Consider the following 14,891-nt stretch of genomic DNA (forward strand, 5'->3'; position numbering starts at 1 on the left):
CGAAAACAACTCGTAAATTACCGAAATAATGCATTGCAGAGCCCACAGACCTGCAAACTACTCGTAAATTATCAAAATAACGAATGTAAATGGCTCTGCAAACACGCTCGCTAATTGTAAACTGTCGAAATCATGCAGTACAGGGATGTACAGACACGCAAACAACTCGTAAATTATCAAAAAATAGTGCATATAAAAGGGTCTGCAAACACACACGCAATGTTTAACAGCCGAAAATAATGCTCTGCACAAACATTCAGTGCACGTAAAAATACTTTCGAACTATTGTCAACCGTCATGCATCAGCGAACTGTTCCAACATGCTCATGTGCCGCTGCAAGCCACTGCCGGACAGGCGCTTTTCAGGGCCAGCCAGATGCAAGCCAGCACCAGAGCTCCAGCCATTGCTCTCACGCTGTTGCCACTTAAAGCAAACAGGTGAAAGTCACGTCTGTTTTCAGGTAGACAGTTAGAATTCTTCAAGTGTTATACTGACATCACATGTCTATGTCTCTGGATGTGCATGTGGTCACCTAACCACCGTGGCAGGCGCAATGACGTATAACTGTGAGCCCAATTCCAAGAGAGATGTTTACATAGCGGCTCACCCTAGCAGATGCAGCTAAATGGTTCTCAATGTTATACTGATGTCACAGGTCGAGCTATAGAAATCTGTTCCAATGCGTCCCAGAATAGCTCGGGGTGCATTGTTCCTAGCAATCCTAATGGGACATGCGAGCCGCATCTAGCCATGCACGCATTTATCTGCCAAGCATGGCTAACACATCATCACAAAATGTTCGTGTAGCAAATCACCATCGCAGGTGCATCTAAAAGGTTCTAAATGTTATAGTGCTGTCACATGGCTATGTAAATAAGAGCCAAGTCGACCTCTCAGAAATTGTTAAGTGTTGCAGAAATATTTAACAGTCGCTTTTGTAGGAGCTTTCGTGATGTCTCAGCTTGTCCAAATGGAAATTCTTGTCATAACAGAATAACGCCAAATGCATTCCTCCCGATGGTCCTAACATGGTACCCCATCCATCATGTGTTACCCTTGCTGGAAATCGTTAACTCCTCTTCCAACAAACATCTCCAAAACGCAAACGCTTTCACCGCTATGTAGAGGCTCCTACATCCTAGCACAAAACATATCTTGTGAATGAAGGGAGCATAATGATTGTCTCTTACTGAATTTACCAGTCAAATTACTGATGCCACCTGTGTGGAAGAAACTGTCCGCCTTTTTTTCTTTCTTTCTGCAGACGAGACTTTCAGTGGCAAAACTATTTTGTACAGATCGACATATTGCACTGTCAATTAATCCTTACAAAACTGACCTACAGATCGTCAAATATGGAAAACTCTTACACAATTACAGTGCTCTGTCACTGAGGATGGTAGCTTGAGTGATAGAGCATGAAACCGATCTCCAAACTAACAATATATCACCCTGCACCGAGTCGACGTAGTACACATACAATTCATATCCTGTGCCATAAAAAATCGTTTCTTTTGCATCATTCATAAAGCTATCAACTGCCAGACACTCTTACATATACCGCAAAGACAGACAGCATCATATACACTCCTCGCAGCACAACATATTTTCCCGCAGCTGACGGTCACAAGTCATCTACTTCAGACACGTGACCAGAGCACCCTCAGTGGACCAAAGTCGCTCTAAAAACTGTTGTACAAAAACAGGCTCATTTCCCCTTGGCACAAAGGCAACACCATTTCTGGTCCCGACCTGCTTGCTTGCTTGGTTTCTACACCGATCTCCAGACTCTGGGATTAGAAGAACATATGTATTTTCACATGGTTTGCCAGAATATTATACCATTTACACGATACTTCTTGATATCAAGCACACAGCAATATCGCTTGCATAGCAGTACCACTTGTGCAATATAATTCTGAAGATATAGACTGGAAAAAATTCTGTGGAAACCCAATACTTTAGCGAGGCTGGAGTGTGCTGCAAGTACCTGTGTAACTAGAAACTTATCCCATCTGCGAAAACCTTTTCATAGAAACTCGAAAAAAAATAGAGGAAACTGATATTTCCACTCATGAATACCGATGTCGATGATGTAACAGATTCCAAATCAACCCTATAATTTTCAAAGTCAGCCAATGTTTTTCTCATGTCTAAAGAACCGGAAAATATGTCTTCCACCTGTCGTTCACCTGCTAGCTGCGCACACCACAATCGATGTTCTCTCAACTAAATAAAGATGAGAAATGTTAAGAAGCAGTCAATCAGACAATTTACATGAGAGGGAATAATGGTTCAGTGCAAACACATGTCCATAATGAATCTTCTCAAATTTCCATGTGGTCACGAAAGCTGTCCAAAACATACTAAGTATTAATTTGCTATTCGGCTGTCTAGACATGGTTATTTCAGCTACATTCCTGCTTCCCAACAGGCCTCTCCATTCGGAGAGCTCCTACCGTTAGCTGGAAATGTGAATCATTCCCACCACAGGTCACTGGCGCTGCATGCCAAGCAGCAAGAGGTGTTGGTCTAGATTGCTGTACACACCAGCAACGTCGGCTGCAATGTTGTATATCCAAACTACACTGTTGAGCCCACTGTGATTTAAACCACCATGGGAATGGGCTAAAAAGAAACCTTCTGGTTAGGCAATAATATGACACAAACTCGCAAGAATACACACCAAAATTATTGCTGTTTTCATTTTCTATTTACACACCTACCCAACAGAATGCAGCACACTATAATTTTGGATAGTTTACTATGTTTTACCAGTGAACTTGTCCCTCACACAAAAGTTGTGGTTTATATGCTTTTCCAGTAGTCATTAATGGTAAGGTAACGTATCAAGATGGAGGAAATACTTGTTGCACTGTGCAAATCAAGTTACATGAACCTATTGTAACAGTACCTGTACGATATTTGCTAACACTGATCAGCTGGCACTTTAAACATGCTTTCCCTTTGCCAACTTTTTTCTCTGATGCTCGGGTTTCCGTGTTTCTTTCCAGAAGAATGCCCAGCTGATACAACAGCAGCAGCAGCCGCTGTCACCGGCCAGCCCAGGGAGTCCCCCACCACCGCTGCCACCCAGAGCGCCAGGTAAGCCAACCTCTGAAAGCTAAAGTTACCAGCAGGAGAGCACGCAATGAGTGGCTTGTAAAGATTCGTGGTGAAGCAGTTTGCTATTTGCCCACTTCACAGTATCTCTGTCATCTAGCTCTACCACTTGTTACACGTATTCTTAGATGGAGACAATTATTGAACTATATGAAATAAAATCGTCATAATTTCTCAATAATTTGCGTTAGGACGTTCCAACTGTACGTTTGGCCGCGGGGCATGATGGGAATTAGTATGCACGTGTGTGGGTTGGTTTAGAAACAAAGTCGACTTGCATTTGGACGGGTTCGTCAGTAAATTGGCGCATTTGGGGGAATGATAATCCGCATTTCGCCATCGAGAAGTCTCTTCATCCTCAACGGGTGACTGTGGGGCGTGCAATGTCAAAATGGCTCTGAGTACTATGGGACTTAACATCTGTGGTCATCAGTCCCCTAGAACTTAGAACTACTTAAACCTAACAGGTTCACACACATACGTGCCCGAGGCAGGATTCGAACCTGCGACCGTAGCAGTCGCGCGGTTCCGGACTGAGCGCCTAGAACCGCTAGACCACCGCGGCCGGCTGCAATGTCCAGACGCAGAATAATCGGTGCGATATTCCATGATGGCACGGTGACTACCGAACGTTACATGATGGTTTTGGAAGATGATTTCATCCCCATTGTCCAAAGTAACCTTGATTTTGACGAGATGTGGTTCATGCAAGACGGAGCTAGATCCTATCGAAGCAGGGCAGTGTTTGATACCCTGATAAGCACTTTGGGGACCGCATTCTGTCTCTGGGATAGCCAGAGGCCACTGGCATGGTCCTCGATTGTCCGCCGTACTCTCCGCATCTGAACACTTGCGACTCATTTTTGTGGGGCTATATTAAAGACAAGCTGTACAGCAATAACTATTTCTGAGCTGAAAACAGCCATTCAGGAAGTCTTCGAGAGTATCGATGTTCCGACACTTCAGCGGCTCATGCAGAATTTCGTTATTCGTCTGCGACACATCATCACCAATGATGGCAGGCATCTCGAACAGGTCATAACCTAAATCCGAACATCTGTAGTGACGTTTGCATGTTGAACAGAGTGTGTGCATGGCGCAGTTTTGCCGCAGTTTGTAAATAATTTACGTTTTTTTTCCATATTGTTCAATAACTGTCATGCTGTAAGTGCATTTATCAGTCTTGTAAATATACTTCCCCATACCTCCTGTAAGAAGCTAGCTGGCTCAAAGGGGGAAGCACAGCCTTGCATGCTGCACACGTTCATCCTGTCATTGTGTTTGATTACAGGATACACAAGCACAATCGAAAATCGTTCTGCACGTACCAGACAGCCATGAGTGGCGATCCACTCATGAAAGAATACAACTCGTTCACAATAATGAAACTCTCTGGCAGATTAAAACTTAGTGCCAGATAGAGTCCCGAACTGAGAACCTTCGCCTTTCCCAAGCAAGTACTCTACCGACTCAGCAACCCAAGTACGACTCACGACCTGTCCTCACAGCTTTACTTCCACCGGTACCTCATCTATCACCTTCCAAACTTCACAGAAGCTCTTTTGCGAAAATTGCGGGATTAGCAATCGTGGAAAAATGGATAATGCAGAGACATAGCTTAGCCGCAGCCTGGAGAATGTTCTCCCCGGAGTAAATTTTTTGTTCTCTACTGGAACTTGCACAGATATGAAAACGTCGTGGCAGATTAAAACCGTGTTTCAGGCCGAGATTCAACTCGGGACCCTTGCCTTTCGAGGGTAAGTCTCTACCGACTATGCCACAAAAGCAACCAAGCCATCGAAATTACCAGGTTTTACTCTGCCAGGAAGTGTCAAATCACCGAACATTTCGTTGCAGAGTGAAAAATTCATTCTGCCCCACAACAGCGTCCACGTTCAAAAATGGTTCAAATGGCTCTGAGCACTATGGGACTCAACTGCTGTGGTCATAAGTCCCCTAGAACTTAGAACTACTTAAACCTAACTAACCTAAGGACAGCACACAACACCCAGCCATCACGAGGCAGAGAAAATCCCTGACCCCGCTGGGAATCGAACCCGGGAACCCGGGCGTGGGAAGCGAGAACGCTACCGCACGACCACGAGATGCGGGCAGCGTCCACGTCGTGAAGCCTTTGATTTCTACCAGAGGAAGCAACAGAAGAAAGGTCAGGCGTACTGCTGCCCCCCTGGGCCAGCATCTGTGGCGTGGTCTATGTAGTGAGCAACCATTCGCCTGGTTGACGGCGTGCCACAGCATGTCCGCAGAACTGGTGTAACAAGGGTGACGATTCATGCATCCTACCAGGCGACACTGTCCCGTTGATCCACGGCGTAATTTCGACTGGTGATGTCACCGGGTCAACATGGGAACACGTGTCGTGGTCATCTACTGTGGAGCTCCATGTCTACTGTCTGCTGAACGGCGTGCTTCCAAACACAGCACTGTACTCCGTCATCAGATCTGCCACAGATCGCCGCCTATCGTGATGTACAGAAGCCGCCTATCGTGATCTACAGTACGGACAAGCCTACAAATTCACTATCCTTCGACCACTTTCCAGTTGCTCATGATAGCTATGGCGTCCATACTGGGAGCGAGGGAGGGGGGGGGGGGGGCGGAAGCGGTAGGGGGTAGGCGATAGTGGAGTGCAAGAGGTTCACCCTATCTCTTAGGGAAAGGAAAACATATAGTGTAGTTAAGTGTTTTTCTTTCAAGAAACTGTTTTAAAAGTCGGTATTATGCAGATTTTTAATAATTTCGTAAGGAACATTTTATGACTACTTAAAAGTCGCCATTCGTCTTTTTTATTTACACATCAAGTTCCGTAGGACCAAATTGAGGAGCAAATCTCCAAGGTCATGGAACGTGTCAGTACATGAAATTACAACATAAAAGTTATAACAGATAAAAATAATATGTTTATGAACCCGAAATAAGTCAAGCGGTAAGTTTAAGTAAACGCAATCAACAATAAAACGAGAATCAGCTCAATTTTTCAAGGAACTCCTCGACAGAATAGGAGGAGTGACCCATGAGGAAAGTCTTCAGTTCTGATTTGAAAGTGCGTGGACTACTGCTAAGATTTTTGAATTCTAGTGGTAGTTTATTGAAAATGGATGCAGCAGTATACTGCACACCTTTCTGCACAAGAGCTAAGGAAATCCGATCCAAATGCAATGCCGAGTATTAACTGAGTGAAAGCTGCTTATTCTTGGGAATAAGCTAATATTGTTAGCAAGCAATGACAGTAAGGAATACATATTGTGGTGTCACCGCCAGACACCACACTTGCTAGGTGGTAGCCTTTAAATCGGCCGCGGTCCGTTAGTATACGTCGGACCCGCGTGTCGCCACTGTCAGTGATTGCAGACAGAGCGCCGCCACACGGCAGGTCTAGAGACGTTCTAGCACTCGCCCCAGTTGTACAGCCGACTTTGCCAGAAATGGATCACTGACAACTACGCTCTCATTTGCCGAGACGATAGTTAGCATAGCCTTCAGCTACGTCATTTGCTACGACCTAGCAAGGCGCCATAGCATTTGATATTGAGATTATAACATGTACCGTCAAGAGCGATGTACACCAATTGTGGATTAAAGTTAAGTATTATATCAACTACGTACTTTATTTGCTACTATTAATTCCCTTAACTATTCCAGACCTCGCGCCAGCCTACGTGAGCTTCAGCGCGTGCCTTTCGGCTTCCTCTCATAGTGACTTGCCTGTCTTGCCAAGTCACAACAAATATATTGAGCACCCTATGTCAAAATACCCAGACTCGTGGACAGGGGTAGACAAGAGGTTCGTGAGCTGACACCACTTATTGCCCGAACCGGCCGTTTTTGAGCCAAAAATATACATTCAGAATGGGAAGAGTTACCCCAAAATATAATGCCATACTAAATAAGCGAATGAAAATAAGCGAAGTAGACCAATTTTCGTGTCGAACGATCACTCACTTCAGATACCGTTCGAATAGTAAAATTGGCAGCATTAAGTCTTTGAACAAGATCCTGAACATGGGCTTTCCACGACAGTTTACTATCTATCTGAACACGTACAAATTTGAACTGTTCAGTTTCGCTAATCATATGCCTATTCTGTGAAATTAAAACGTCGTGCTTTATTGAATTGTGTGTTAGAGACTGTAAAAACTGAGTCTTACTGTGATTTAGCGGTAGTTTATTTTGTACAAGCCATGAACTCACGCCGTCAACTCCACTATTTGAAACCGAACCAATTTTGTACACAACGTCCTTTATTACCAAGCTAGTGTCATCAGCAAACAGGAATATTTTAAAGTTACCCGTAATACTAGAGGGCATATCATTTATATAAATAAGGAACAGGAGTGGCCCCAACACTGATTCCTGGGCCACCTCCCCCACCCCCACCCCCCCTTGACCGTGCCCCACTCAGACCCCACATCACAGCCATTTTCAACACTGTGAATAATGACCTTTTGCTGTCTGTCGATAAAGTAAGAGGTGAACCAATTGTGAGCTACTTCCCGTATTCCGTAATGGTCCAACTTCTGGAGCAAGATTTTCTGATCAACACAATGACACGCCTTAGTGAAATCAAAATATATGCCTAGCGTTCGAAACCTTTTGCTTAATCCAGCCAGTACCTAGCAGAGGAAACGGAGTATAGCATTTTCAGTTGTTAAACGACTTCTAAAACCGAACTGTACATTTGGCAGCAAATCTAGTGATACAAAATAATCAATTAACCTTACATAAACAGCCTTCTAAAATATTAAAAAAAATTCCATACGACCAGGTCTAACCTTCCACCCCCTATCCCCCCCCCCCCCCCCCCCACCTTCCCCCAACAGACTACCGTATGGGCGTGGGCGCACTTACATGACAGGAACATGCTACCAGTTGACCAGCTCTGACCTTCTGAGATGCTCTTTCCGAGTCGCCAGGCCATAACAATCTGCCCTTTGTCATGATAGTAAATATTTTCCTGCTCAGTTGAGATGTTGTTGTTGTTGTGGTCTTCAGTACTGAGACTGGTTTGATGCAGCTCTCCATGCTACTCTATCCTGTGCAAGCTTCTTCATCTCCCAGTACCTACTGCAGCCTACGTCCTTCTGAATCTGCTTAATGTATTGATCTCTTGGTCTCCCTCTACGATTTTTACCCTCCACGCTGCCCTCCGATGCTAAATTTGTGATCCCTTGATGCCTCAAAACATGTCCTACCAACCGGTCCCTTCTTCTAGTCAAGTTGTGCCACAAACTTCTCTTCTCCCCAATCCTATTCAATACCTCCTCATTAGTTACGTGATCTACCCACCTTATCTTCAGCATTCTTCTGTAGCACCACATTTCGAAAGCTTCTATTCTCTTCTTGTCCAAACTGGTTATCGTCCATGTTTCACTTCCATACATGGCTACACTCCATACAAATACTTTCAGAAACGACTTCCTGACACTTAAATCTATACTCGATGTTAACAAATTTCTCTTCTCAGTTGAGATGTTGAGATGAAAAGAGGGGCATGTCACTCAACAGTAGTTAGGGGATACATAGAGAAAACTGTACGACAATAACTACTATTATTCCCAAATCTTATTGTTAACTCTCACATGTTCATCAGGAACAAAACAATCTTTACCAATATCTGTAATCATAGAATAATGGGAAACAATAGGAATTATAATAGGACCAAACTGCTGAGCTCATCAGTCTCTAGGCTTACGCACTACTTAATATAACTTATACTTAAGCTAAGAGCAACGCACACTTCCATGTCCAAGAGAGGGCGAACCTCTGACGGGGGTAGCCGCGCGAACTGTGGCAAGGCGTCTGCTCTAAATATGGAAAAATGTAAATTAATGCGGATCAGTAGGAGAAACAAACATGTAATGTTCGGATACAGCATTAATTGTGTCCCGCTTGACACAGTCACGTCGTTTAAATATCTGGGCGTAATGTCGCAAAGCGGTGTGAGGTCGAACGAGAATGTGAGAAGTTGTGTTAGGGAAGGCGAGTGGTCGGCTTCAGTTTATGTGGAGAATGCTAGGATAGTGCAGTTAACCTGTAAAGGAGACTGCATATAGGACGCTGGTGGGACCTGTTCTTGAGTACTGCTTGGGTGTTTGGGATCAGTACCAGGTCGGATTCAAGGAAGACATCGTAGCAGTTCAGAGGCGGGCTGCTAGATTTGTAACTGGTAGATTCTAACAACTCGCAAGTGTCACGGAGGTGCTTCGGGAACTCAAATGGAAATCCCTGGAGGTAAGGCGACGGTGTTTTCGAGGAACTCTATTGAGAAAATTTAGAGAAGGACCACGAAGATAAGATACGAGAAATTAAAGCTCATACGGTGGCATTTACACAGTCGTTTTTCCCTCGGTCTATTTGCTAGTGTAATAGGAAAGGCATTAAGTAGTAGTGGTACAGGGTACCCTCCGCCACGCACCGTACAGTGCCTTGCGGAGTATCTATGTAAATGTAGCAGTTCTCTATGAACTGCTTGTCACGTTCCTATAGCGCTAACCAGAGATATCTTTTGTACTCAACACACTAGAGTTTCAGTAATTCTTTCCTTCATTAATTCTTTTACAGTCACGTATATATGTAGTACTTGTCTATCACTCTGTACTTTTCTTTCTTGTCTGAAATATACTTCACCCATCTCTGAAAAGGTTGTTGCTTTAAGCGGTAAATCTTTGATATTGATGACTAGTTCTGCAAGATAATCTTCGGTTTTATGTCTCTCGTAAGAACTGTTATTTCATTTTCCTTTGTTCTCAAATAAAACCGTTTAATTTGACAATTAAGTCTTTTCAGACTGCCGTGATAAAATATTTATTTCCACTTTTGTCACTGAATAAATTTGCGGTTGAAAACGCACTGGCCAATGTGGTGTCACCGCCAGACACCACACTTGCTAGGTGGTAGCCTTTAAATCGGCCGCGGTCCATTAGTATACGTCGGACCCGCGTGTCGCCACTATCAGTGATTGCAGACCGAGCGCCGCCACACGGCAGGTCTAGTCTAGAGAGACTCCTTAGCATTCGCCCCAGTCGGACAGCCGACTTTGCTAGCGATGGTTCTCTATCTGTATACGCTCTCATTTGCCGAGACGACAGTTTAGCATAGCCTTCAGCTACGTCATTTGCTACGACCTAGCAAGGCGCCATATTCAGTTACTATTCTGAACAGATAATGCCGGCCGAAGTGGCCGTGCGGTTAAAGGCGCTGCAGTCTGGAACCGCAAGACCGCTACGGTCGCAGGTTCGAATCCTGCCTCTGGCATGGATGTTTGTGATGTCCTTAGGTTAGTTAGGTTTAACTAGTTCTAAGTTCTAGGGGACTAATGACCTCAGCAGTTGAGTCCCATAGTGCTCAGAGCCATTTGAACCATTTGAACAGATAATATTGTGAATCATGTACCGTCAAGAGCGACGTTCATCATTAATGGATTAAAGTTAAGTATCAAACTAATTACGTCCGCTTCCTGAATTCTAGTTCCTTGTCATGTTCCAGACCTCACGTCAGTATAGTTCTTCCCTCCTCACGCCAGCCTACATGAGCTAAAACGCGTGCATTTCGGCCTCCTCTCGTAACACGGTGTTGGCTCACCTGCCAACACAACAGCCAACCCTTCTACGGTTTCGGAAGACGATTGTGAGGAAATTGCAGCACACGGGGACTTACCGAAAAGTAATGCCTCTGAATTTTTTGTTCTGTTCTCAATATCGATTGGAGTATTACGTGTGACGCAGCACGGTTACGAATATTAGCGTGTAACACGGCGGTGTGCGGCGTAACTCAGTCGGTGCGTGACAATCAGCGTGCTGTAATCTGCTGTAACCGTAGAAGACGTGCCTCCAGATGGACTACCATCTCCTTCAGCGTGACAATGCCAGACCACACGCGAACTCTGAGATATCTGCGACAATCCAGCGCCTTGGGTTCACCGTAGTCGACCATCCTCCATACAGTGACCTCTTGGCACCATCCGATTTTCACCTGTTTCCAAAACTTAAAGAAATCTTCGACGACTTCACTTTGATACTGATGAAACGATGCAAGCAGAGGTGAGGTTGTAGCTCCGTAAACAAAGCCAAACACTCTACAGCGACGGTATCAACAAACAGCTCTTCCGTTGGGAGAAACGTGATCGTTGCCCGGGTGACAGTGTTGAGAAATAAATATACAGGCACGAAGAATAAAGATCTAGGATGTTAATAACGTTTGTTTTATTTAAAAAGCAGAAAGAGTTTTCTCATTAAAAAATGGGAAGCATTACTTCTCCGTGCAATTCATTGACACGAAATGATCTTTTCACTGAGTTCCTTGTCTGCAGGCGCGATGCGGCAATAGGAGCGGATGATTTCTCTACGTGCGAACGTAGCGCATCTGGCGACCGAACAGCACACCTTTGTTCTGTGAAATGCAATACATAGTAGTCGATCAGTAAGTAGTAGTTGTCCGCCCGGCTAGCCGTATGGTCTGACGCACGGCTTTCCGGACCGGGAAGGAGCGCCTGGTCCCCGGCACGAATCCGCCCGGCGGACTTGTGTCGAGGTCCGGTGAGCCGGCCACTCTGTGGGTGGTTTTTAGGCCTCGGTGAATGCAGGCTGGTTCCCCTTATTCCGCCTCAGCTACACTATGTCGGCGATTGCTGCGTAAACAAGTTCTCCACGTTCGCGTACACCGCCGTTACTCTACCACGCAAACATAGGGGTTACACTCGTCTGGTGTGAGACGTTCCCTGGGGGGGGGGGGGGGGGGGGGGGGGGGGGGAGGGGGGGGGGGAACCGCACAGTAAGTTTGAGTTCGGCGTGCGGTAGTCGTCGTGGGGTTGTGGACCACTATGGCTGCGGCAGGGGTGGAGCCTCTCCGTCGTTTCTAGGTCTCCAGTTAACATACAACATACATACAAGTAGTAGTTGATCTGCTCTTTGCAAATCCTATCCACTAGTTTGTGTTACCTAGGTGGGATATTCTTATTCACCCTCTTCTTTTACCCTAAAACCTCCCTTCTATTATGGACTGTAGAAGTACCACATTTACTCGGAAAGTAAGTCTGATAGGTCGCACAGTGGAAATCACAGTGAAAATCCGATGAAGCTCCGCATAGAGATTTCGCCTGATTTCACCCAGCCCACATAACTTAACCGCCATACACCTCCTTCTTCATGACTATTCTCGGCCGCACACTACAGCGGCACTGAGGACGTCCCTGCAGCGTTTTCGGTGGGAAGTGTCTGATCACCGACCACACAGCCTGGACTTGGCTCCCTCTGATTTTCGTCTCCACTGACATGAACCGCTGGCGCTGAAGGTAACATTTTGGTTGATACAGCGAACTGCAGACCAGCCTAGAGAATTGGCGGGAAGCACAGGCTGCTGTCTTCTATCACAAGGGTATTGGAAAGTTGGTACGACACTACGACAAATATCTAAGTCGGAGCAACTCTGCAGGAAGAATAGCCGTTACTGCCTCAACACAATATCGGTGACGTCATGCACAGCACGTCCCGTCGTTGGCAGTCCTGTATTAGTGACAGAGGTGGCCACACCACATACTGAGCCTATTAACCAGTTGTCAGAATGTGTGTCCAATCCCTTAAGTTGGAAAAAAATGATAAAAATTCTTGTCTACCATTACGTATATTGCATTTGAGTACATATCTCTATTCTTTACATCGTTTCTACTTCACTGTCATCTGTTTATACTGTTTTGTAGCAAACTTTCCTTTTGTTCAATAATTTTGGACACCAGTGTATTTGTGTCGCAAAGTATGAGTCCATAAATGGACCCCCGAAGGCCTTGGTTGAACTACGAGGGTGGTCTGAAGAGTAGATTACAACACCAGGGTTTTCCCGAGAGCTTGGTTCAACTTCAGATAGGCTTCTTATGAAACTGCAAGTCATTCCGTCCCGTAGCTGGCAGCTGGTAGCTGACTCAACAAGGCGCGGAAACGGTGAAAATCGATTAGCCCCAGTGAGATTTTTTGTAACAGAACGTCTGACTACAACGGAAGGTTTATCAGAGGTTGTTCAGTTTCCATCTTGATAATATGGATTGTCGAAGGTAAACGTGGCTGTGCAGGTGTCCAAGGTGATGAACATGAAAGACATTTGAAAAGTGCAACCACGTCATAAACCGTAGGGCAAAAATAACGTGTCGGCCATATCTCGTACGAGGAATTGCACGTGAGGAAGGTACCTTTGTGCAGGCTGTGTGCCGTGCCTACCGACGGCGGATCAGAAATAAATTCGAACGACAGTTTCCGTACAGTGTGAGTACGTTTTGGCAAGAAAAGATACAGTTATTTTCTGCATCGGTACGTGGAAATGGATTAAAGATGAGTTTATCACTACGCTGCTGAACAAAGTCGAAACAGTGGACAGAGGGTTCAAATGGTTCAAATGGCTCAGAGCACTATGGGACTCAACTTCTGAGGTCATTAGTCCCCTAGAACTTAGAACTAGTTAAACCTAACTAACCTAAGGACTCACACACATCCATGCCCGAGGCAGGATTCGAACCTGCGACCGTAGCGTCCGGAACCGCGCGACTGCTACGGTCACAGGTTCGAATCCTGACTCGGGCATGGATGTGTGTGATGTCCTTAGGTTAGTTAGGTTTAACTAGTTCTAAGTTCTAGGGGACTGATGACCACAGAAGTTAAGTCCCATAGTGCTCAGAGCCATTTGAACCATTTTTTGCGACCGTAGCGGTCTCGCGGTTCCAGACTGCAACGCCTAGAACCGCACGGCCACTTCGGCCGGCGTGGACAGAGGGGGCGGGTTCTTTGGATCCAAGAAAGACGAAAGCAGTGTCATCAGGGGGAAGGTAATGGCATCAGCGTTCTGCGATGTGAAACGAATTCTGTTAATTAACTGTCTTCAAGAATATAACACAATAACTTGGGGATATAATTGTAATCTTCTAACGGTTCTGGATGCAAAAATTCTAGAAAAGAGACCTAGCTTGCAGAAGACAAACGGTATCATCTCTCATTAAGAAAGCGCACTTGCTCGCAAAAGTGTCTTGTTAATGGAACAGTAGTAGGGTCTGCGATTGAAGGGTTGGGATGTAGGCACTGTTCTCCATCAGACTGCATCACACTTCTATCTCTTTCTAAAACTAAAATTCTTCTTTGTTGTTCATGGTTTTCCACCCAAAGGTTTTTTAGAACGTAAATTCTCGATTTTAATTAATCCATGTTGCCATGTTGTATGGAGCTGGTTGAGGCCAGGGACTGTGCTATAAATTTATGAAATAATTTTTACTGCTTCAGTAAATTTTAGAAATTTGTGGTAAGATCTTATGGGACCAAACTGCTGAGATCATCGGTCCCTAAGCTTACACACTACGTAATCTAACTTACGCTAAGCACAACACAAACACCCATGCCCGAGGGAGGACTCGAAACTCCGAGGTAGCCGCGCGAACCCTGACAAGCCGCCTCAAACCACGCGGCTGTACAACGCCGCTCTGCTTCAGTAACTGTTTACGTATATTTATTAGCACGACGACTTTCGGCGGCATGCTGTTACCATGTGCATTACAGTTACATATACGTTAATCGGAAGCGTATTGGGGATTATTTGCTGGGTATGAGCACCAAGTCCGTTACACTTACCTGGACATTAATCTCAGTGGCACTACCAGCACCTTCAGGTTAATGTACATCCAATTGGAACACACCTGATTATGCCAGCATGTTGCCGAAACACGTCGCGATAATATTGAAACTTTGCTTGCGCCATTTTTGCAACTGATGGCAGC

At 45.2% G+C, this 14,891-nt stretch overlaps 1 long non-coding RNA gene across 1 annotated transcript in view; it reads left to right on the plus strand.

Moving 5' to 3' along the window:
• The window catches only part of LOC124551301, a 300,143-nt gene extending 297,072 nt beyond the window's left edge, over positions 1-3,071 (plus strand). Inside the window, exon 3 of the long non-coding RNA XR_006967805.1 lies at positions 3,016-3,071. This is a non-coding gene — a long non-coding RNA (uncharacterized LOC124551301). The remainder of the gene's footprint in view (positions 1-3,015) is intronic.
• The last annotated feature ends 11,820 nt before the right edge of the window (positions 3,072-14,891 follow it).

The sequence above is a fragment of the Schistocerca americana genome, chromosome 9, assembly GCF_021461395.2.
Source record: "Schistocerca americana isolate TAMUIC-IGC-003095 chromosome 9, iqSchAmer2.1, whole genome shotgun sequence".
NCBI classification, from domain to species: domain Eukaryota; kingdom Metazoa; phylum Arthropoda; class Insecta; order Orthoptera; family Acrididae; genus Schistocerca; species Schistocerca americana.